Source organism: Triturus cristatus, chromosome 8 (assembly GCF_964204655.1).
Source record: "Triturus cristatus chromosome 8, aTriCri1.1, whole genome shotgun sequence".
NCBI lineage: Eukaryota > Metazoa > Chordata > Amphibia > Caudata > Salamandridae > Triturus > Triturus cristatus.
Genome location: NC_140591.1, coordinates 1222179110 through 1222201175, shown reverse-complemented (window position 1 = coordinate 1222201175; position 22066 = coordinate 1222179110).

Below are 22066 nucleotides of genomic sequence, written 5' to 3'. Positions count from 1 at the left end.
TAACCAGCTTACATTTGAAAATGATTTGCTCGAGCGCGCCAAGTCATGCGCTCAAGCTCCGAAGATCTAAACTCCATTACCGTCATGCTCCTTACTCGTAAATAAACCTTCACGCGCTTAGCATTCAAACGCGCGTCAAACAACGGCAAAACATTTTAAATCCTCCTTAAATCCAAAATATTTACCCTAGCAAGGGACCACACTTCCTCTAAATAATCCTTTTTTTCTAAAACCTATCTTTCAAATTCAATTGAAAAACATTAAAATATATTTCTTCCTAAATTAAATATAAAACCTCCTTCTTTAAAATCTAATTTTCAAAGCACACTTATCATTCCCATTTTAACATTATATCCATACCAAAATGTATTACAATATATTCCTTAAAATTATATCAAGACAATATAATGTATGTACTTATCTTGTGCTTGAGCAGCAACAAAAGAGGAAGATGGCTGCCTGTTCTGGGATTATAAGCATGTTCTGCGTTCTAGAGTGTTGTTGTATTCTAATTCTAAGTGATGTTGCTGCTGTGTTTGAGGAGCAATAAAGGTGTTATGCATAATATTGGCCTTCGGGCCTTGCCATAAAATTCCCTTTAGAACCACTTATCAAATATAAACTCAACTGCCCCCCTGTTCAATTGAATTAAAATGTAAGGTTGATAAAAACATTCAAATAAATATGCATTATAATACACATTAAAAAGTCGTAAAACCTACACATTGGAACATAAAAAAAAAGGAAAAGACTCTAAAAAGACAATCCCATTTGTTCTCAGAACATTAAATTGAGAAAATACATGGAAAACACACAGCAAAGATACAAGTTCTCTGTCAAGATGTGGTTCTGTATTGCACAAATTTAACAACAAACACAGCGTCGACACATTTCGGTGGGATGAAATTGATTAAACCACCTTCTTCAGGACGTTAAACGTATATCTTCTCCTCTCTTATATGTTACACAACGATCCTATTCAAGAAAATCTATACCACTGTAAACCATATTCTGATACATCTATACAATGTCAATCTCTTAAACAGTATATTTCATGTGTTTGTATTTAAAACAATAACAATAAGTGCTCCATCATCCACATCCACGTGCTTCCCCCACATTCAGGATGTCCCTTCAACATCCAGCCTACCCTCATATCGGCTAATTTTTCTACATTCCATCTCATTCATACTCATATGCACCTCTGTGCTTATCATGATTGACTCACCGTGGGGAGCACTCGATGAGATGCCGCAATTAATTTGGGACACATATCGGTAGCACCACCAAATACCTTGACGTAAAGAAATATATATCTATATATAGATACTACACCCAATCCTGATTTCTCGTAATTAGAAACAGGCGCTGACACCGTGGGATAAAGTTTCAAGGAAAATGCTTTATTTCAGAACTGTGGCCCAGACGCGTTTCGGCGAACAGGTCCGCCTTGCTCACTGTGTCCGACCTCGCTCTCGTAAGTTATTTATACAATTAATTACACGTGACACAAACCTAAAGGTTGCTTAGGAACAGTGAAAGCAGTGATTAACATGAATAAAATACTAACGGAAAGAAGTCTTTATTCCGGCTAGCATTATTTGCAAGAATAATAAGAAAAGCAGTACATCAGTAAAACAACATGCCACCGACATAAATTATGACTTAGTGCCTTTATAAGCAGAACAGATCAAATAATTAATGTCTTAATGATCGTTATAAGTGAAAATGCAACAAATCAATGATATATATGATGTTAAAAAAATATTTGAAAAATATTATAAACATATGTAAAGTTTTTACAATTTTTACAGAAATGAAGCCCAAGTGGGCGATATACTTTACTTGCATTTCCTCTCCTTGATATACTTCAATTGATACAATAGTATTGGTGGCAAATCTAAACAATTGTTACTACATCATAGTATTCTTGCTACAAAAAATAAAAATATTACATTGAGGTAGGAATGTGGTAAGTGGAAAATTTGTGAAAAACAAAACAAAAAATTGAATCAAAAGCGGCTAGGTCAGATCTAATAGGATTGGTATTAGAATTTTGAAGAAGCAGTTACTAATTTAAAGATGTACACTTAATGCTTCATCAGCATTCAGACCATTTGGAATCTTACAATCCAACAGGATTATATATCTTGACTCAAGTCTCCTGAGTGCCAGTTGCCTGTTGCCACCCCTGATGTTTTTCTTGACACTATCAACAACGAAATATGCCAGATCTTCTGCTTTGCCACCATGTACATTGTTGATGTGACGGGCCACAGGGTATGCTGGATCATTGTTACTAATGGCCCTGAGGTGTTGTACAATTCTGATATGTACGGGGTGAATAGTGCTACCCACATACAATTTGTTACAGGTACAACGTAGCACATATACTGCAAATTCTGTTTTGCATGTGTAGTACTCCCTGATCTCCAATGGGGTTTTACGTAAGGGAGTGGAGATTGATCTAGTGTTGATTCCATATTTACAAGCTTTGCACTTTGTGCATTTGAAGAATCCTTTTTGGCACTTAAGCCAACTAATGCCCTTGTCCTGTACAGGAGCATTGCATACAAGTTCCTGTTTCATTGACTTAGCCCTCCTGAAGGTCAGTTGGGGGAGCTTAGTACATGATGGGCCTATGATAGGGTCACAGCTCACTATTGGCCAGTGTCTATACAGGATTTGCCTCAATTTTTGATGATAAATATTATATCCTGTAATTAGCCTTGGTGTTTGTGTCATTGCCTGCCCTGATGTTACTGTGTTATCTTTATTTTTGAATAAAAGATCTTCTCTAGTAACACCTGAACATTTCTGCTTCGCAGTTTGCAGAGTTTTTGTTTTATACCCTCTATTGCTGAGTCTTTCAAACAAGTTGTTTGTTGAATCTGTTAAACTCTCTACAGTGCTGCAGTTTCTTTTCATGCGCAGACACTCTGCATAAGGAATGCTTTCAATAAGTTTGACAGGATGGAAACTTTGAGCATGTAGGATAGCATTTCCTGATGTTATTTTCCTGTGTGTACGTGAATGTACTTTGTTGTTCATAGGGTACAATTCCAAATCTAGATATACAATGGATTGTTTACTGATAGTGCCTGTAAATTTTAAATTTAAATCATTTATATTAATGGCATTTATAAAATCATTGGCACTTTGTTCACTGCCCTTCCACAAGATGAAAATATCATCAATGTAGTGCTGATACAACATTACATTATCAGACATTTGAATGTTAAATGCCCTCATGAGTACCTGCTCCTCCCACCAGCCCATATGCAAATTCGCATAGCTGGGGGCGAAGCAGGTACCCATGGCCGTACCTTGTGTCTGTTTGTAAAGCAATCTATCAAACATAAAAATGTTATTCTCTAGGCACCATTCCATCATATGCAATATCATAACAGTGTGTTCATGGAAACTTATGTCCCTTGTACTCAAATAATGTTTGGCTGCTCTCAGACCATCCGGATGTCTTATGCTCGTGTACAGGCTCTGTACATCCAATGTAACAAATAGATAATCTTCATGCCAGTTGCAATCAAAAATCTTAGTCAAAAAGTCCCCAGTGTCTTTGGTGTATGCTGGCAGAGCCTGTACGAAAGACTGAAGAAAGAAGTCAATACATTTGCTCGTATTTTCAAACAGACTTCCTATGGCGGATATAATTGGCCTACCAGGAGGACACTCTGCATTCTTGTGAATTTTGGGTAGCAAGTATAATTGAGGTGTTACAGGGTAGTCATTTTTCAGAAAGTCCAATTCATTCCTTGTTATTAACCCATTTCTTCTCCATTCGTACAAACTTGCATGATATCTTTCTTTAATGCTAATGATGTTAGTGGCACTGATCCTTATGTAGCAATTCTTATCCGATAGATGGGTTAATGCTTCTTTGTTGTACATTTCTAAGGGCCAGAGTACAATATTGCCCCCTTTGTCCGACCAACGTACAACAATGTCGGGGCGTTCCTTTATTTTACGCATTACACTTGAATATTCCATCGGTTCTTTGTGCCTAATTTTGTTAAAGGCATTGCTACTCTCAAATGCCAACACCTTGAGATCCTTGATCATTTTTTCAGCAAAAATGTCAATGTTGTCCCTGGGCATTAGAGGATTAAAAATGGATTTGGGTCGAAATGGTGTGATCACAGATGCGCCTGTATTTAAATCCGAAATAATTCCTGCTTGCCCGATAGTTGGTTCATCTGCTGAGATCTCATTTTCCAGATCCATCATGTCCTTCAGGAAAGTTAAGTCTGCCACTGTTAAGGTTCCAGGCTCTTGAGATATACTACCCTCCTGGTCCCTGACATCAATCTTTTGCTTGGTGTTAAAGAAATATTTTCGTAGTTTCAATTTACGTATGAAGTGGTACAAATCTATTCTAGTTTGTGTATAGTCAAAGTTCATAATGAGATGGAGGCCACCAGCCAAGGACAGACAAGATTATAGGCCCGTTCCCCCACGTCTTTGGTACCATTATTAACATTGACATACCTGTCACAGTTTCATAGGTACGTCTGATATCTCCAAAAGTTACTTGGTAGGCTGATTCCACTTCAAAATTGGTTAACCACTCCTCAATAGTTAGTGGTTAAAATCCCTATAGTAATAATAAATACAGACTGAAACATGTCACCCATACCAGGCATTTTCCAAGACATTTAAAAGGAAATATATGGTAAGAGATTCGACTTGGAGGCACTATACATACTAAATACCTTCTTTCGATTAAAATCCACAATGCTCTGCGTAGAGAGTTACACATCCCCCACATTCCCCAATCGGTCCCTCACCAAAAACCTGGCAGTATCATGAAGAAGCTGAGCTGTATGTGATTAAGGGGATGTGAAATGTTACCAAGGGTAGGGGGACAATGAGCTGCGGCACACCAGGGTAAGGTAGGTTTCTTTTATTGTGTATCTGTGCTGAACAGTCTTTACTCCACAGCAGCCGAGGGGGTTGGAGTCTTCCCGCTTTGCAAGGCCTGCGTTGGTTTCTTCCTCCCATTGTGGTTCCCGTCCGAGGCTCCGAAGGGAGGGGAAAAGAAACAACAAACACGGGAACACACGGGTGAGAAGTTTGTTCTGCTGCACAGGGTTTGAAAGGGGTACGGGAGTGAGGGGTCACCGGGGGCTACCACCGCATCTTTGTGCTCAAAAACGTAAGGATGTGCTGCAGTGGAAAGAATAAGTGTGAGGGGAAAAAGACAGGAAGAAAAAAAAAGAATCCACACTCACACAGCCCCGTGACCTCCCCAACCTATACTACTCGGTCCCTCCCAGTGCAAAAGACAAACGCAAGACTCGATCCCGTACCTTTCCCAGCCACGCTCCTCCTGACACGTGGCGGGGCGAGTCGCGTGGTTGTTGGCCTCCTGGCACCTCTGTCTGCTCGGCTCCACTCTCTCCTGCTCCTCCACCTTCACTCGATCTCCTTCCTTTCTCTCCGTCTCCTCTCTCCGACTCGAACTCCCTTTCTCCGGCTCCGACTCCTCCACCGGCTTTCGCGCCGTCGTGTTCTTCCGGGCTTCCTTTACTTGCCAGCCCCCTCGTTGATTGGCCCGCGGCTGCTAATGCCGGATCAGCGGACCCCGCCTCCGGGAAGCTCCAGTCCGAGTTAAAGGGACCGTATGTGTCCTGTGGCCGGGGTGGAAACGAAAAATCGTTAATGTCTCCACCCCATCCTTCCTCCGTGATGACCCCGTGACATATCCCTCCCCCTGGAGTACCCCGATCGGGGGAACAAGGAAAGCGGGAGAGAAAGTCAGCGTTCCCTTGGTTCACCCCTTTCCGATGACGGACGTCTATTTGACACGGCTGTAAGGCCAGAAACCAACGGAGGATGCGTTCATTATGGCCACGGTTCCTTTGTAGCCAGGTTAGGGGTGCGTGGTCCGTATAAAGAACATAAGGCCTGCCCTCCAGGTAATAACGGAGCTTGTCCACCCCCACTTCACTGCCAGACATTCCTTTTCCACCGTTGAGTACGCCTGTTCCCTCGGAAACAATTTACGACTAAGATAAAGAAGGGGACGCTCGTGTCCATCCCCGTCCTGTTGGGAGAGGACCGCCCCAATCCCAACGCCGGAGGCGTCCGTCTGCAGAATAAAGGGTTTACCAAAGTCCGGGGTCATCAGTACAGGGGAGGAGGTTAGTGCATCCTTTAGGGCCTGAAAGGCATAGGCTTCCTGATCGGAGGGGGCGTGTAATCGGGGAGAGGTGTGCGTTTTACGCAAGAGATCGGTAAGGGGTCCCGCTAAATTAGCGAATTGGGCTATGAACCTGCGGTAGTAGCCCACCAACCCTAAAAAAGCCCGCAAGTCCCTTTTGGTTTTAGGATATGGGACGGCTTGTATGGCGGCCACTTTCTCGGTCTGGGGTGCGATGTGTCCCTCCCCCAAGAGATACCCCAGATACCTGACTTTCTGAAAGGCCACCCTCGACTTTTTGGCGTTGATGTGTAGCCCTGCCTGTCTGAGGCTACCAAGGATGTCGCCCAAGTGTATCAGGTGTTCCTCCCAGGTCTTACTGAACACCACAATATCGTCCAGGGAAGCCACCGAATAATTCAGGTGAGGGGCCAAGAGGGTGTCCATGGCTCTTTGAAAAGTGGCCGGTGCCCCATGCAATCCAAAAGGGAGGACTGTGAAATGGTAGTGGCCGGAAGGGGTGGAAAACGCGGTTTTCTCCTGGTCAGCGGGGGCCAACGGGATCTGCCAATAGCCCTTGGTGAGGTCGATCGTTGTTATATACCTGGCCTCACCAAGGCGTTCTACCAATTCATCCACCCTAGGAAGGGGATAGGCGTCCTGTTTAGACACTCGGTTTACAGCCCTGAAGTCCATGCAAAACCAGATGCTGCCATCCGGTTTTGGCACGAGGACCACTGGGGAGCACCAATTGCTGTGTGATGGGACTATTACTCCCGATTTCAAAATTCGGGAGATTTCCTCCTGAAATGCTAACCGTCGGGCTTCGGGTATCCGGTAGGGTTTTTGTTTTACTATGACCCCTGATGGGGTGGGGATGGAGTGATCCGCAAGGCGAGTTCTCACTGGCTGATCGGAGAAAACATCGGAGTAGCGAAGAAGTAGAGAGCGGATTTCCTCGCCTTGTGAGGCCGAGAGATCCGGATTAGTGGGGGTTTCGTTGACTGTGTGGGGTATGTAGGAGTCTATAGACACAGTATGAGCCATGGGCGGAGGGGGTCCTAACCACTTTTTCAAAAGATTGATGTGGTACATTTGTGTTTTGTTCCCTGCTAGCTCTAGTATATAGGTGGTTTTTCCTATTTTTCGGATTACCTTAAAAGGGCCTCGCCATTCCTGTTTTAGTTTGTGGGATGAAGTGGGTAATAGTACCAGAGTCCAGTCGCCTACGTTTAGCTCTCTCCAATTTGTGCCACGATCATAGAAGGTTTTTTGTCTGATCTGGGTTACTGCTAACTGGTTATGGGCCAGCGATCGGGGCTTATGTAGCCTAGTTTGTAGCTGTCGGGTATATTCGAGTAATGCTTCGGCTTCCTGCAGTCCCTCCCGTTCCCAACTATCCTTCGTGATTTCGAGTAAGGTCCGAGGTTTGCGGCCAAAGAGCAACTCAAAGGAAGATGTCCCTAAGCTGGCTTGAGTTTGGCTACGGAGAACGAACAGGGCCAGCGGGAGTAGTTGGTCCCAATTTTTCCCATCCCCAGCCAGAAGTTTCTTCAAGGTAAGCTTTAGACTTTCGTTATACCGCTCCACCAACCCATCTGTCTGGGGATGGTAAACGGATGTTTTTATATGTTTAACCCATAGTTGGTCGCATACCTGTCTCATTAGTCTAGAGACGAAGGGTGTACCCTGATCGGTAACGATCTCTCTGGGGAACCCCATGCGTGAAAACACCTCTACGAGTCTTTGAGCGATGGCGGCGGAGGTGGCTGCTCTGAGGAGGAAGGCCTCTGGATATCTTGTGGCATAGTCTATCAATACCAAGGCATACTGGTGTCCGCGTCCTGATTTGGGTAATGGCCCTATAAGGTCCATCCCCAGCCGATCGAAGGGAGTGCCAATGATGGGCAAGGGATGTAGGGGAATTGGAGGGGGATGTAGGGGTTACGTCGCTGACAAATCTGACACTCCTGACAGTATTTTTGGACTTGTGCATACACCCCAGGCCAAAAATAATGTTGTAAGATGGCCTGCCCCGTCTTTTCTGCTCCGGAATGTCCTGCCAACAGGTGAGCGTGAGCAAAAAAAAGGATTTGGTCCCTGAACCCCAAAGGGACCAACACCTGAGGAATCGCATCAGGTTTAGCCAGTCGATACAGCCGACCCTTCTGCTCTATGAATGTGGGATATGCACTATTCAGAGGGCCTTGGTGGGCTTTTGCTTTTTGCCATGCGTGGGTGAGGCTGGCATCATTCAATTGGGCCGTCTGGAAGTGGTTATCTCTAGCCCAGGGCTCTGGGGTGAGAAGAATGTTGTGTTTTGTTGGGTTCAGGGCGTCATGCATCAGGGGGCCAAAACACAGGTTGTCTATCCCTATAATTAGCGGTTCGGAGAGACTCTCTAATACCCCCACCACCACCTCTGACTGTAACCCCAAATCGGTACCCAAGGAAAGCCTAGCTAAAGGGTATTCTTTCACATCCCCATGTATGCATCTAATATGTACGGTCCTCCCAGGTAAAAGACAAGAAGGGTTTATCAGCTCCTGCTTCACAACCGAGTGTTTACATCCTGAGTCAAGGAGAGCCCTTACAACCCTCCCGTTGAGAGACACACTTACATAGAACACAGGCCCGGTTTCTTGGGCGAAAAGGACAGAGCGGGGTGCATAGCTCACGTCCATAGGTTCTTCCTCCTTTTCCCTTTTCCTGCGGCAGTACCACGCTATGTGTCCCCACTCTCCACATTCATAACATTGGGGCCCCGAGTACGTCGGGGTTTCTGATCGGAACACACGGGGACGTGGGGGTTCTGGTATTGGTCTCAGGGGTTTTTTCTCTGGTTTCCCGGGGGCGGCTGTTCAAATTTTTTTCTCTGGTTCTCTTAAGGGGGTTGGCCTTGTGCTCTGGCGTAAGAGGTCACCATTTCAATTGCTTGTTCTAGGGTTAACCCTGCGTGTTGTTTCAGCCAGCGCTGAGTTGCATAGGGGAGTGCCTCAAGAAATTGTTCGAGGTAGATCTTGTTCATGACTTCCTCCACGCTGGCTTTCTGTGGTTTGAGCCAGAGGTCTGCTGCTCCTTTAAGTTTATAAAACAGTGTCTTTGGTAAGTCCCCCGCGGTTCCACGTTCTTGACGGAACCGTATCCTGTGTTTTTCTTCATCCACACCCAACCGGTCCAAGATGTACTGTTTTACCACTGTGTAGGTGGTGGTCCCATCTTTATTAACCATCTGGTATGCCACTTGTGCGTCTCCAGTCAGGAGAGGAGCGAGATAGAAAGGCCAACGTTCCCCTGGCCAAGCACTGGCCCTCGCGACCCTTTCAAAGTTAAGAAAAGGATCGTCTCCCGGCACAAACTTTTGTAGTGGGACTATGGTTCCAGGCGGGTTACTTGCCCTGCCTTGTCCTAGCGTGGCTAACAGCTGGGCATGTCCTTCGGCCAGTTTCAGCAAATTGTCAGCCTGATTCTGGATCGCCGAGGTAAACACGGTGCGATATGCCTCCGCCTGACTGGAGGTCTTTTCTACGGCCCACTCGAGTTTGGCCTGGCCCTCCTTCATCTGATGTATAAGGGCCTCCATCCTTTATCGGACGGGGGTTCCGACACTCCTATCCAACTCGCCACTTGTGAAATGTTACCAAGGGTAGGGGACAATGAGCTGCGGCACACCAGGGTAAGGTAGGTTTCTTTTATTGTGTATCTCTGCTGAACAGTCTTTACTCCACAGCAGCCGAGGGGGTTGGAGTCTTCCCGCTTTGCAAGCCCTGCATTGGTTTCTTCCTCCCGTTGTGGTTCCCGTCCGAGGCTCCGAAGGGAGGGTAAAAGAAACAACAAACACGGAAACATACGGGTGAGAAGTTTGTTCTGCTGCACAGGGTTTGAAAGGGGTACGGGAGTGAGGGGTCACCGGGGGCTACCACCGCATCTTTGTGCTCAAAAACGTAAGGATGTGCTGCAGTAGAAAGAATAAGTGTGAGGGGAAAAAGACAGGAAGAAAAAAAAGAATCCACACTCACACAGCCCCGTGACCTCCCCAACCTATACTACTCGGTCCCTCCCCGTGCAAAAGACAAACGCAAGACTCGATCCTGTACCTTTCCCAGCCACGCTCCTCCTGAAACGTGGCGGAGCGAGTCGCGTGGTCGTTGGCCTCCTGGTACCTCTGTCTGCTCGGCTCCATTCTCTCCTGCTCCTCCACCTTCACTCGATCTCCTTCCTTTCTCTCCGTCTCCTCTCTCCGACTCGAACTCCCTTTCTCCAGCGCCGACTCCTCCACCGGCTTTCGCGCCGTCGTGTTCTTCCGGGCTTCCTTTACTTGCCAGCCCCCTCGTTGATTGGCCCGCGGCTGCTAACGCCGGATCAGCGGACCCCGCCTCCGGGAAGCTCCAGTCCGAGTTAAAGGTACCGTATTTGTCCTGTGGCCGGGGTGGAAATGAACAATCGTTAATGTCTCCACCCCGTCCTTCCTCCGTGCTGACACATCCCTCCCCCTGGAGTACCCCGATCGGGGAAACAAGGAAAGCGGGAGAGAAAGTCAGCGTTCCCCTGGTTCACCCCTTTCCGATGATGGACGTCTATTTGACACGGCTGTAAGGCCAGAAACCAACGGAGGATGCGTTCATTATGGCCACGGTTACTTTGTAGCCAGGTAAGGGGGGCGTGGTCCGTATAAAGAACGAAAGGCCTGCCCTCCAGGTAATAACGGAGCTTGTCCACCCCCCACTTCACTGCCAGACATTCCTTTTCCACCGCTGAGTACGCCTGTTCCCTCGGAAACAATTTACGACTAAGATAAAGAAGGGGACACTCGTGTCCATTCCCGTCCTGTTGGGAGAGGACCGCCCCAATCCCAACGCCGGAGGCGTCCGTCTGCAGAATAAAGGGTTTACCAAAGTCCGGGGTCATCAGTACAGGGGAGGAGGTTAGTGCATCCTTTAGGGCCTGAAAGGCATAGGCTTCCTGATCGGAGGGGGCGTGTAATCGGGGAGAGGTGTGCCTTTTACGCAAGAGATCGGTAAGGGGTCCCGCTAAATTAGCGAATTGGGCTATGAACCTGCGGTAGTAGCCCACCAACCCTAAAAAAGCCCGCAAGTCCCTTTTGGTTTTAGGATATGGGACGGCTTGTATGGCGGCCACTTTCTCGGTCTGGGGTGCGATGTGTCCCTCCCCCAAGAGATACCCCAGATACCTGACTTTCCGAAAGTCCACCCTCGACTTTTTGGCGTTGATGTGTAGCCCTGCCTGTCTGAGGCTACCAAGGATGTCGCCCAAGTGTATCAGGTGTTCCTCCCAGGTCTTACTGAACACCACAATATCATCCAGGTAAGCCGCCAAATAATTCAGGTGAGGGGCCAAGAGGGTGTCCATGGCTCTTTGAAAAGTGGCCGGTGCCCCATGCAATCCAAAAGGGAGGACTGTGAAATGGTAGTAGCCGGAAGGGGTGGAAAACGCGGTTTTCTCCTGGTCAGCGGGGGCCAACGGGATCTGCCAATAGCCCTTGGTGAGGTCGATCGTTGTTATATACCTGGCCTCACCAAGGTGTTCTACCAATTCATCCACCCTAGGAAGGGGATAGGCGTCCTGTTTAGACACTCGGTTTACGGCCCTGAAGTCGATGCAAAACCGGATGCTGCCATCCGGTTTTGGCACGAGGACCACTGGGGAGCACCAATTGCTGTGTGATGGGACTATTACTCCCGATTTCAAAATTCGGGAGATTTCCTCCTGAAATGCTAACCGTCGGGCTTCGGGTATCCGGTAGGGTTTTTGTTTTACTATGACCCCTGATGGGGTGGGGATGGAGTGTTCCGCAAGGCGAGTTCTCCCTGGCTGATCAGAGAAAACATCGGAGTAGCGAAGAAGTAGAGAGCGGATTTCCTCGCCTTGTGAGGCCGAGAGATCCGGATTAGTGGGGGTTTCGTTGACTGTGTGGGGTATGTAGGAGGCTATAGACACAGTATGAGCCATGGGCAGAGGGGGTCCTAACCACTTTTTCAAAAGATTGATGTGGTACATTTGTGTTTTGTTCCCTGCTAGCTGTAGTATAGAGGTGGTTTTTCCTATTTTTCGGATTACCTTAAAAGGGCCTTGCCATTCCTGTTTTAGTTTGTGGGATGAAGTTGGTAATAGTACCAGAGTCCAGTCGCCTACGTTTAGCTCTCTCCACTTTGTGCCCCGATCGTAGAAGGTTTTTTGTCTGATCTGGGTTACTGCTAACTGGTTATGGGCCAGTGAACGGAGCTTATGTAGCCTAGTTTGTAGCTGTTGGGTATAGTCGAGTAATGCTTCGGCTTCCTGCAGTCCCTCCCGTTCCCAACTATCCTTCGTGATTTCGAGTAAGGTCTGAGGTTTGCGGCCAAAGAGCAACTCAAAGGGAGATGTCCCTAAACTGGCTTGAGTTTGGCTACGGAGAACGAACAGGGCCAGCGGGAGTAGTTGGTCCCAATTTTTCCCATCCCCAGCCAAAAGTTTCTTCAAGGTAAGCTTTAGACTTCCGTTATCCCGCTCCACCAACCCATCTGTCTGGGGATGGTAAACGGATGTTTTTATATGTTTAACCCATACTTGGTCGCATACCTGTCTCATTAGTCTAGAGACGAAGGGTGTACCCTGATCGGTAACGATCTCTCTGGGGAACCCCATGCGTGAAAACACCTCTACGAGTCTTTGAGCGATGGCGGCGTAGGTGGCTGCTCTGAGGGGGAAGGCCTCTGGATATCTTGTGGCATAGTCTATCAATACCAAGGCATACTGGTGTCCGCGTCCTGATTTGGGTAATGGCCCTATAAGGTCTATCCCCAGCCGATCGAAGGGAGTGCCAATGATGGGCACGGGATGTAGGGGAATTGGAGGGGGGACGTAGGGGTTACGTCGCTGACAAATCTGACACTCCTGACAGTATTTTTGGACTTGTGCATACACCCCAGGCCCAAAAAAATTTTGTAAGATGGCCTGCCCCGTCTTTTCTGCTCCGGAATGTCCTGCAAACAGGTGAGCGTGACCAAAAAAAAGGATTTGGTCCCTGAACCCCAAAGGGACCAACAACTGAGGGATCGCATCAGGTTTAGCCAGTCGATACAGCAGACCCTTCTGCTCTATGAATGTGGGATACGCCCTATTCAGAGGGTCTTGGTGGTCTTGTGCTTTTTGCCATGCATGGGTGAGGCTGGCATCATTCAATTGTGCCGTCCGGAAGTGGTTATCCCTAGCCGAGGGCTCTGAGGTGAGAAGAATGTTGTGTTTTGATGGGTTCAGGGCATCATGCATCAGGAGGCCAAAACACGGGTTGTCTATCCCTATAATTAGAGGTTCGGAGAGACTCTCTAATACCCCCACCACCACCTCAGACTGTAACCCCAAATCGGTACCCAAGGAAAGCCTAGCTAAAGGGTATTCTTTCACATCCCCATGTATGCATCTAATATGTACGGTCCTCCCAGGTAAAAGACAAGAAGGGTTTATCAGCTCCTGCTTCACAGCCGAGTGTTTACATCCTGAGTCAAGGAGAGCCCTTACAACCCTCCCGTTGAGAGACACACTTACATAGAACACAGGCCCGGTTTCTTGGGTGAAAAGGACAGAGCGGGGTGCATAGCTCACGTCCATAGGTTCTTCCTCCTTTTCCCTTTTCCTGTGGCAGTACCACGCTATGTGTCCCCACTCTCCACACTCATAACATTGGGGCCCCGAGTACGTCGGGGTTTCTGATCGAAACACACAGGGATGTGGGGGTTCTGGTATTGGTCTCAGGGGTTTTTTCTCTGGTTTCCCGGGGGCGGCTGTTCGAATTTTTTTCTCTGGTTCTCTTAAGGGGGTCGGCCTTGTGCTCTGGCGTAAGAGGTCGCCATTTCAATTGCTTGTTCTAGGGTTAACCCTGCGTGATGTTTCAGCCAGCTCTGAGTTGCATAGGGGAGTGCCTCAAGAAATTGTTCGAGGTAGATCTTGTTCATGACTTCCTCCATGCTGGCTTCGTGTGGTTTGAGCCAGAGATCTGCTGCTCCTTTTAGTTTATAAAACTGTGTCTTTGGTAAGTCCCCCGCGGTTCCACGTTCTTGACGGAACCGTATCCTGTGCTTTTCTTCATCCACACCCAACTTGTCCAAGATGTACTGTTTTACCACTGTGTAGGTGGTGGTCCCGTCTTTATTAACCATCTGGTATGCCGCTTGTGCGTCTCCAGTCAGGAGAGGAGCGAGATAGAAAGGCCAACGTTCCCCTGGCCAAGCACTGGCCCTCGCGGCCCTTTCAAAGTTAAGAAAAGGATCGTCTCCCGGCACGAACCTTTGTAGTGGGACTATGGTTCCAGGCGGGTTACTTGCCCTGCCTTGTCCTAGCCTGGCTAACAGCTGGGCATGTCCTTCGGCCAGTTTCAGCAAATTGTCGGCCTGATTCTGGATCGCCGAGGTAAACACGGCGCGATCTGCCTCCGCCTGACTGGAGGTCTTTTCTACGGCCCACTCGAGTTTGGCCTGGCCCTCCCTCATCTGATGTATAAGGGCCTCCATCCTTTATCGGACGGGGGTTCCGACACTCCTATCTGGCTCGCCACTTGTGAAATGTTACCAAGGTTAGGGGACAATGAGCTGCGGCACACCAGGGTAAGGTAGGTTTCTTTTATTGTGTATCTGTGCTGAACAGTCTTTACTCCACAGCAGCCGAGGGGGTTGGAGTCTTCCAGCTTTGCAAGCCCTGCGTTGGTTTCTTCCTCCCGTTGTGGTTCCCGTCCGAGGCTCCGAAGGGAGGGGAAAAGAAACAACAAACACATGAACCCACGGGTGAGAAGTTTGTTCTGCTGCACAGGGTTTGAAAGGGGTACGGGAGTGAGGGGTCACCGGGGGCTACCACCGCATCTTTGTGCTCAAAAACGTAAGGATGTGCTGCAGTAGAAAGAATAAGTGTGAGGGGAAAAAGACAGGAAGAAAAAAAAAGCATCCACACTCACACAGCCCCATGACCTCCCCAACCTATACTACTCGGTCCCTCCCCATGCAAAAGACAAACGCAAGACTCGATCCCGTACCTTTCCCAGCCACGCTCCTCCTGAAACGTGGCGGGGCGAGTCACATGGTCGTTGGCCTCCTGGCACCTCTGTCTGCTCGGCTCCACTCTCTCCGGCTCCTCCACCTTCACTCGATCTCCTTCCTTTCTCTCCGTCTCCTCTCTCCGACTCGAACTCCCTTTCTCCAGCTCGGACTCCTAAACCGGCTTTCGCTCCGTCGTGTTCTTCCAGGCTTCCTTTACTTGCCAGCCCCCTCGTTGATTGGCCCGCGGCTGCTAACGCCGGATCAGCGGACCCCGCCTCCGGGAAGCTCCAGTCCGAGTTAAAGGGACCGTATGTGTCCTGTGGCCGGGGTGGAAACGAACAATCGTTAATGTCTTCACCCCGTCTTTCCTCCGTGATGACACCGTGACACATCCCTCCCCCTGGAGTACCCCGATCGGGGGAACAAGGAAAGCGGGAGAGAAAGTCAGCGTTCCCCTGGTTCACCCCTTTCTGATGACGGACGTCTATTTGACACGGCTGTAAGGCCAGAAACCAATGGAGGATGCGCTCATTATGGCCACGGTTCCTTTGTAGCCAGGTAAGGGGGGCGTGGTCCGTATAAAGAACGAAAGGCCTGCCCACCAGGTAATAACGGAGCTTGTCCACCCCCCACTTCACTGCCAGACATTCCTTTTCCACCGTTGAGTACGCCTGTTCCCTCGGAAACAATTTACGACTAAGATAAAGAAGGGGACGCTCGTGTCCATACCCGTCCTGTTGGGAGAGGACCGCCCCAATCCCAACGCCGGAGGCGTCCGTCTGCAGAATAAAGGGTTTACCAAAGTCCGGGGTCATCAGTACAGGGGAGGAGGTTAGTGCATCCTTTAGGGCCTGAAAGGCATATGCTTCCTGATCGGAGGGGGCATGTAATCGGGGAGAGGTGTGCATTTTACGCAAGAGATCGGTAAGGGGTCCCGCTAAATTAGCGAATTGGGCTATGAACCTGCGGTAGTAGCCCACCAACCCTAAAAAAGCCCGCAAGTCCCTTTTGGTTTTAGGATATGGGACGGCTTGTATGGCGGCCACTTTCTCGGTCTGGGGTGCGATGTGTCCCTCCCCCAAGAGATACCCCAGATACCTGACTTTCCGAAAGGCCACCCTCGACTTTTTGGCGTTGATGTGTAGCCCTGCCTGTCTGGGGCTACCAAGGATGTCGCCCAAGTGTATCAGGTGTTCCTCCCAGGTCTTACTGAACACCACAATATCGTCCAGGTAAGCTGCCGAATAATTCAGGTGAGGGGCCAAGAGGGTGTCCATGGCTCTTTGAAAAGTGGCCGGTGCCCCATGCAATCCAAAAGGGAGGACTGTGAAATGGTAGTGGCCGGAAGGGGTGGAAAACGCGGTTTTCTCCTGGTCAGCGGGGGGCCAACGGGATTTGCCAATAGCCCTTGGTAAGGTCGATCGTTGTTATATACCTGGCCTCACCAAGGCGTTCTACCAATTCATCCACCCTAGGAAGGGGATAGGCGTCCTGTTTAGACACTCGGTTTACGGCCCTGAAGTCGATGCAAAACCGGATGCTGCCATCCGGTTTTGGCACGAGGACCACTGGGGAGCACCAATTGCTGTGTGATGGGACTATTACTCCCGATTTCAAAATTCGGGAGATTTCCTCCTGAAATGCTAACCGTCGGGCTTCGGGTATCCGGTAGGGTTTTTGTTTTACTATGACCCCTGATGGGGTGGGGATGGAGTGTTCCGCAAGGCGAGTTCTCCCTGGCTGATCAGAGAAAACATCGGAGTAGCGAAGAAGTAGAGAGCGGATTTCCTCGCCTTGTGAGGCCGAGAGATCCGGATTAGTGGGGGTTTCGTTGACTGTGTGGGGTATGTAGGAGGCTATAGACACAGTATGAGCCATGGGCAGAGGGGGTCCTAACCACTTTTTCAAAAGATTGATGTGGTACATTTGTGTTTTGTTCCCTGCTAGGTGTAGTACATAGGTGGTTTTTCCTATTTTTTGGATTACCTTAAAAGGGCCTTGCCATTCCTGTTTTAGTTTGTGGGATGAAGTGGGTAATAGTACCAGAGTCCAGTTGCCTACGTTTAGCTCTCTCCACTTTGTGCCACGATCGTAGAAGGTTGTTGTCTGATCTGGGTTACTGCTAACTGGTTATGGGCCAGCGATCGGAGCTTATGTAGCCTAGTTTGTAGCTGTCGGGTATAGTCGAGTAATGCTTCGGCTTCCTGCAGTCCCTCCCGTTCCCAACTATCCTTCGTGATTTCGAGTAAGGGCCGAGGTTTGCGGCCAAAGAGCAACTCAAAGGGAGATGTCCCTAAGCTGGCTTGAGTTTGGCTACGGAGAACCAACAGGGCCAGCGGGAGTAGTTGGTCCCAATTTTTCCCATCCCCAGCCAGAAGTTTCTTCAAGGTAAGCTTTAGACTTCCGTTATACCGCTCCACCAACCCATCTGTCTGGGGATGGTAAACGGATGTTTTTATATGTTTAACCCATACTTGGTCGCATACCTGTCTCATTAGTCTAGAGACGAAGGGTGTACCCTGATCGGTAACGATCTCTCTGGGGAACCCCATGTGTGAAAACACCTCTACGAGTCTTTGAGCGATGGCGGCGGAGGTGGCTGCTCTGAGGGGGAAGGCCTCTGGATATCTTGTGGCATAGTCTATCAATACCAAGGCATACTGTTATGTTATGTTATGTTATGTTATTTTTCATTTATAAGGCGCACAGATGCCACAGCCAAGCGGCGTCCTGGCGCTACAAAGGACAAGCAACACAACCAACACATGTAACAAGCTAACCAAGATCGCTAGACCAAAGGAAACAAGAATGTTTTCACCGCTTTCCGAAAGGGAAGCAAGTCCGGAATGGATCGAACACTGAACGGCAGTGTGTTCCAAAGGCTGGCCGCAAGACACCAAATGAGCGTCCGCCCATTCTGGCTTTTTTAAAGCGAGGGACTGTGGCCAAAAATTGACCGGTTGAACGAAGTGTTCTAGCCGGTGTATAGTAGGAGATGGTCTGAGACAGAATAGGAGGGGAGGCCAGTTTCAGAATCTTAAAAACAGTACTTTAAATTTTATCCTCTGCCTAACGGGCAGCCAGTGAAGATCTAAAATGGCGCTCCTAACTGAGCAAAATTTAGGCAAACCTATCAGCATACGGGCAGCCGCGTTTTGTACGCGCTGAAGGCGTGTGAGTTCTGCTTGATTGGTGCCCAATAAGAGTGCACTGGCATAATCCAGTCTGGAAAGGATCATGGCCTGCACTATAAGTTGCCTGGTAGAGGCGTCAAAAAATTTAAGGACATGCCTGAGACTCTGAAGAACGCCATAGCAGGTGCCCGCAACTTTCTTTGTGTGGGGAGTGAATGAAAGATTAGCATCAAGCAGAATTCCAAGATTCTTCACCTGGGTGACTGGTGTGGGAGTTGGACCGAGCTCTAAAGGCCACCAGTCGTCTCCCCAAAGATGGATTTCCTTGCCAAGCACTAAGACTTCTGTTTTTGTGGCGTTAAGTTGGAGACGATTGTCGGTCATCCAACTTGCCACCTCTCTAAGAGCTTGTTGAAAATTAGAGGAATTCAGCGTGGTAGAGCCATTAAGAGCCACAGCTAATTGGGTGCGTCGGCGTAAGATACCATGGTGAGACCCCATTTATTGGCAACTTCCGTCAACGGTCTCACGTACAAATTGAACAGGGTCGGACTGAGTGCCGAACCCTGCGGAACTCCTTGGGAAATCGGGCGAGCGGAAGACTCGTAAGGGGGAATACAAACCTTGAACGTACGCTCGGCCAAAAAAGAACGAAACCAACCCAAGGCAGTGCCGTTTATACCCGCTTCTCTCAGCCTCTGGAGCAGGATCGGGTGGGAGACTGTGTCAAAGGCGGCACTGAGATCTAGCAGAATCAGTGCCGCCGTCTGACCAGAGTCTAACATAGTACGAAGATGTTCAACCATAGCCACCAGGGCTGTCTCAGTACTATGGCCTGCTCTAAAGCCATTCTGGGAAGGATGAAGGATACCTGTATTTAAAAGATGGCCAGATAGGATGTTATTGACGTGAGCCTCAGCAATCTTGGAGACCCATGGGAGCAAAGAGATGGGCCGGTAGTGCTCTGGCTTCGCAGGATCTAATGTAGCCTTTTTCAGTACCGGCATAACCATAGCTTGCTTCCATTTTACAGGTACCGACCCAGTACTGAGAGATAGCTTAATGAGACTGAGAAGAGACGGAAGACACAGCTCTGGCAAATCCCTGAATTGTGCGGGTCTCAGAGGGTCCATTGGAGAGCCCGACTTGACCCTCATCACCAGGGAGTCAAATTCTTCCTGAGAAGGCGCAGGAAGCACCAGTAATGGGCTGGAAGAGTCATTCATCGACGTGACAAGGTAAGAAGAAGAGACAGGGGAGGGGAAAGATCTATAAATCGCCTCCACTTTTTCAACAAAAAATGACGCTAGTTCATCACAATGAGCCTGAGAACCGTTACCCAATGTAACGGCTTTTCTGCTAGTTAGCTCTTTAAGAACTTTAAAGATTAACTTAGTTGGATTAGCACTATTCCTAAATTCTAAGGAATAGAAGGAGGCACGTGCTTTGCAGATGGCTCGATGGTATACCTTAATACTGGCTCGATAAACCTGCTTAAGAGTGACGTCATATGCCTTACGCCAAGCTCTTTCAGCCCTTTTACAGGCAACCTTGAGGAGCCTGAGAGATTCGTCATACCAAGGGCTAGAATGGCCAGGTCTGGTCTTACTCCAGCCCGCTGGAATTAAGGTGTCAAGGGCCTGGATAAGCCAGCTACAAAAATGGTCATATCCAGAGGTGACATCAGTGGGAGGGTCAGGTATGTGTTGCGACAGCAACATCTGAAAAGCCTCCAGGTTCAACTTCCGCCAAGGGCGTCTAAAAATGACAGATGTAGTGTTTCTAGGAGAAGAAGCTGCCAAAGTAATCCGAATGTCAATAAGAAAATGATCTGTCCAGACAATTGGTTTCGGTGGCAGCGCTTCGACACAATCCAAATTCGTCAGGAAGGGGTCCGCGTCCGCATTTGGGTAATGGCCCTATAAGGTCCATCCCCAGACGATCAAAGGGAGTGCCAATGATGGGCAAGGGATGTAGGGGAATTGGAGGGGGGACGTAGGGGTTACGTCGCTGACAAATCTGACTCTCCTGACAGTATTTTTGGACTTGTGCATACACCCCAGGCCAAAAGAAAATGTTGTAAGATGGCCTGCCCCGTCTTTTCTGCTCCGGAATGTCCTGCCAACAGGTGATCGTGAGCAAAAAAAAGGATTTGGTCCCTGAACCCCAAAGGGACAAACAACTGAGGGATCGCATCAGGTTTAGCCAGTCGATACAGCAGACCCTTCTTCTCTATGAATGTGAGATACGCCCTATTCAGAGGGTCTTGGTGGTCTTGTGCTTTTTGCCATGCGTGGGTGAGGCTGGCATCATTCAATTGGGCCGTCCGGAAGTGGTTATCCCTAGCCCTGGGCTCTGGGGTGAGAAGAATGTTGTGTTTTGTTGGGTTCAGGGCGTCATGCATCAGCGGGCCAAAACACGGGTTGTCTATCCCTATAATTAGCGGTTCGGAGAGACTCTCTAATACCCCCACCACCACCTCTGACTGTAACCCCAAATCGGTACCCAAGGAAAGCCTAGCTAAAGGGTATTCTTTCACATCCCCATGTATGCATCTAATATGTACGGTCCTCCCAGGTAAAAGACAAGAAGGGTTTATCAGCTCCTGCTTCACAACCGAGTGTTTACATCCTGAGTCAAGGAGAGCCCTTACAACCCTCCCATTGAGAGACACACTTACATAGAACACAGGCCCGGTTTCTTGGGCGAAAAGGACAGAGCGGGGTGCATAGCTCACGTCCATAGGTTCTGCCTCCTTGTCCCTTTTCCTGCGGCAGTACCGTGCTATGTGTCCCCACTCTCCACACTCATAACATTGGGGCCCGAGTACGTCGGGGTTTCTGATCGAAACACACGGGGACGTGGGGGTTCTGGTATTGGTCTCAGGGGTTTTTTCTCTGGTTTCCCGGGGGTGGCTGTTCGAATTTTTTTCTCTGGTTCTCTTAAGGGGGGTCGGCCTTGTGCTCTGGCGTAAGAGTTCGCCATTTCAATTGCTTGTTCTAGGGTTAACCCTGCATGTTGTTTCAGCCAGCGCTGAGTTGCATAGGGGAGTGCCTCAAGAAATTGTTCGAGGTAGATCTTGTTCATGACTTCCTCCATGCTGACTTCCTGTGGTTTGAGCCAGAGGTCTGCTGCTCCTTTTAGTTGATAAAACAGTGTCTTTGGTAAGTCCCCCGCGGTTCCACATTCTTGACGGAACCGTATCCTGTGCTTTTCTTCATCCACACCCAACCGGTCCAAGATGTACTGTTTTACCACTGTGTAGGTGGTGGTCCCGTCTTTATTAACCATCTGGCATGCCGCTTGTGCGTCTCCAGTCAGGAGAGGAGCGAGATAGAAAGGCCAACGTTCCCCTGGCCAAGCACTGGCCCTCGCGGCCCTTTCAAAGTTAAGAAAAGGATCGTCTCCCAGCACGAACTTTTGTAGTGGGACTATGGTTCCAGGCGGGCTACTTGCCCTGCCTTGTCCTAGCGTGGCTAACAGCTGGGCATGTCCTTCGGCCAGTTTCAGCAAATTGTCGGCCTGATTCTGGATCGCCGAGGTAAACACGGCGAGATCTGCCTCCGCCTGACTGGAGGTCTTTTCTACGGCCCACTCGAGTTTGGCCTGGCCCTCCTTCATCTGATGTATAAGGGCCTCCTTCCTTTATCGGACGGGGGTTCCGACACTCCTATATGGCTCGCCACTTGTGAAATGTTACCAAGGGTAGGCGACAATGAGCTGCGGCACACCAGGGTAAGGTAGGT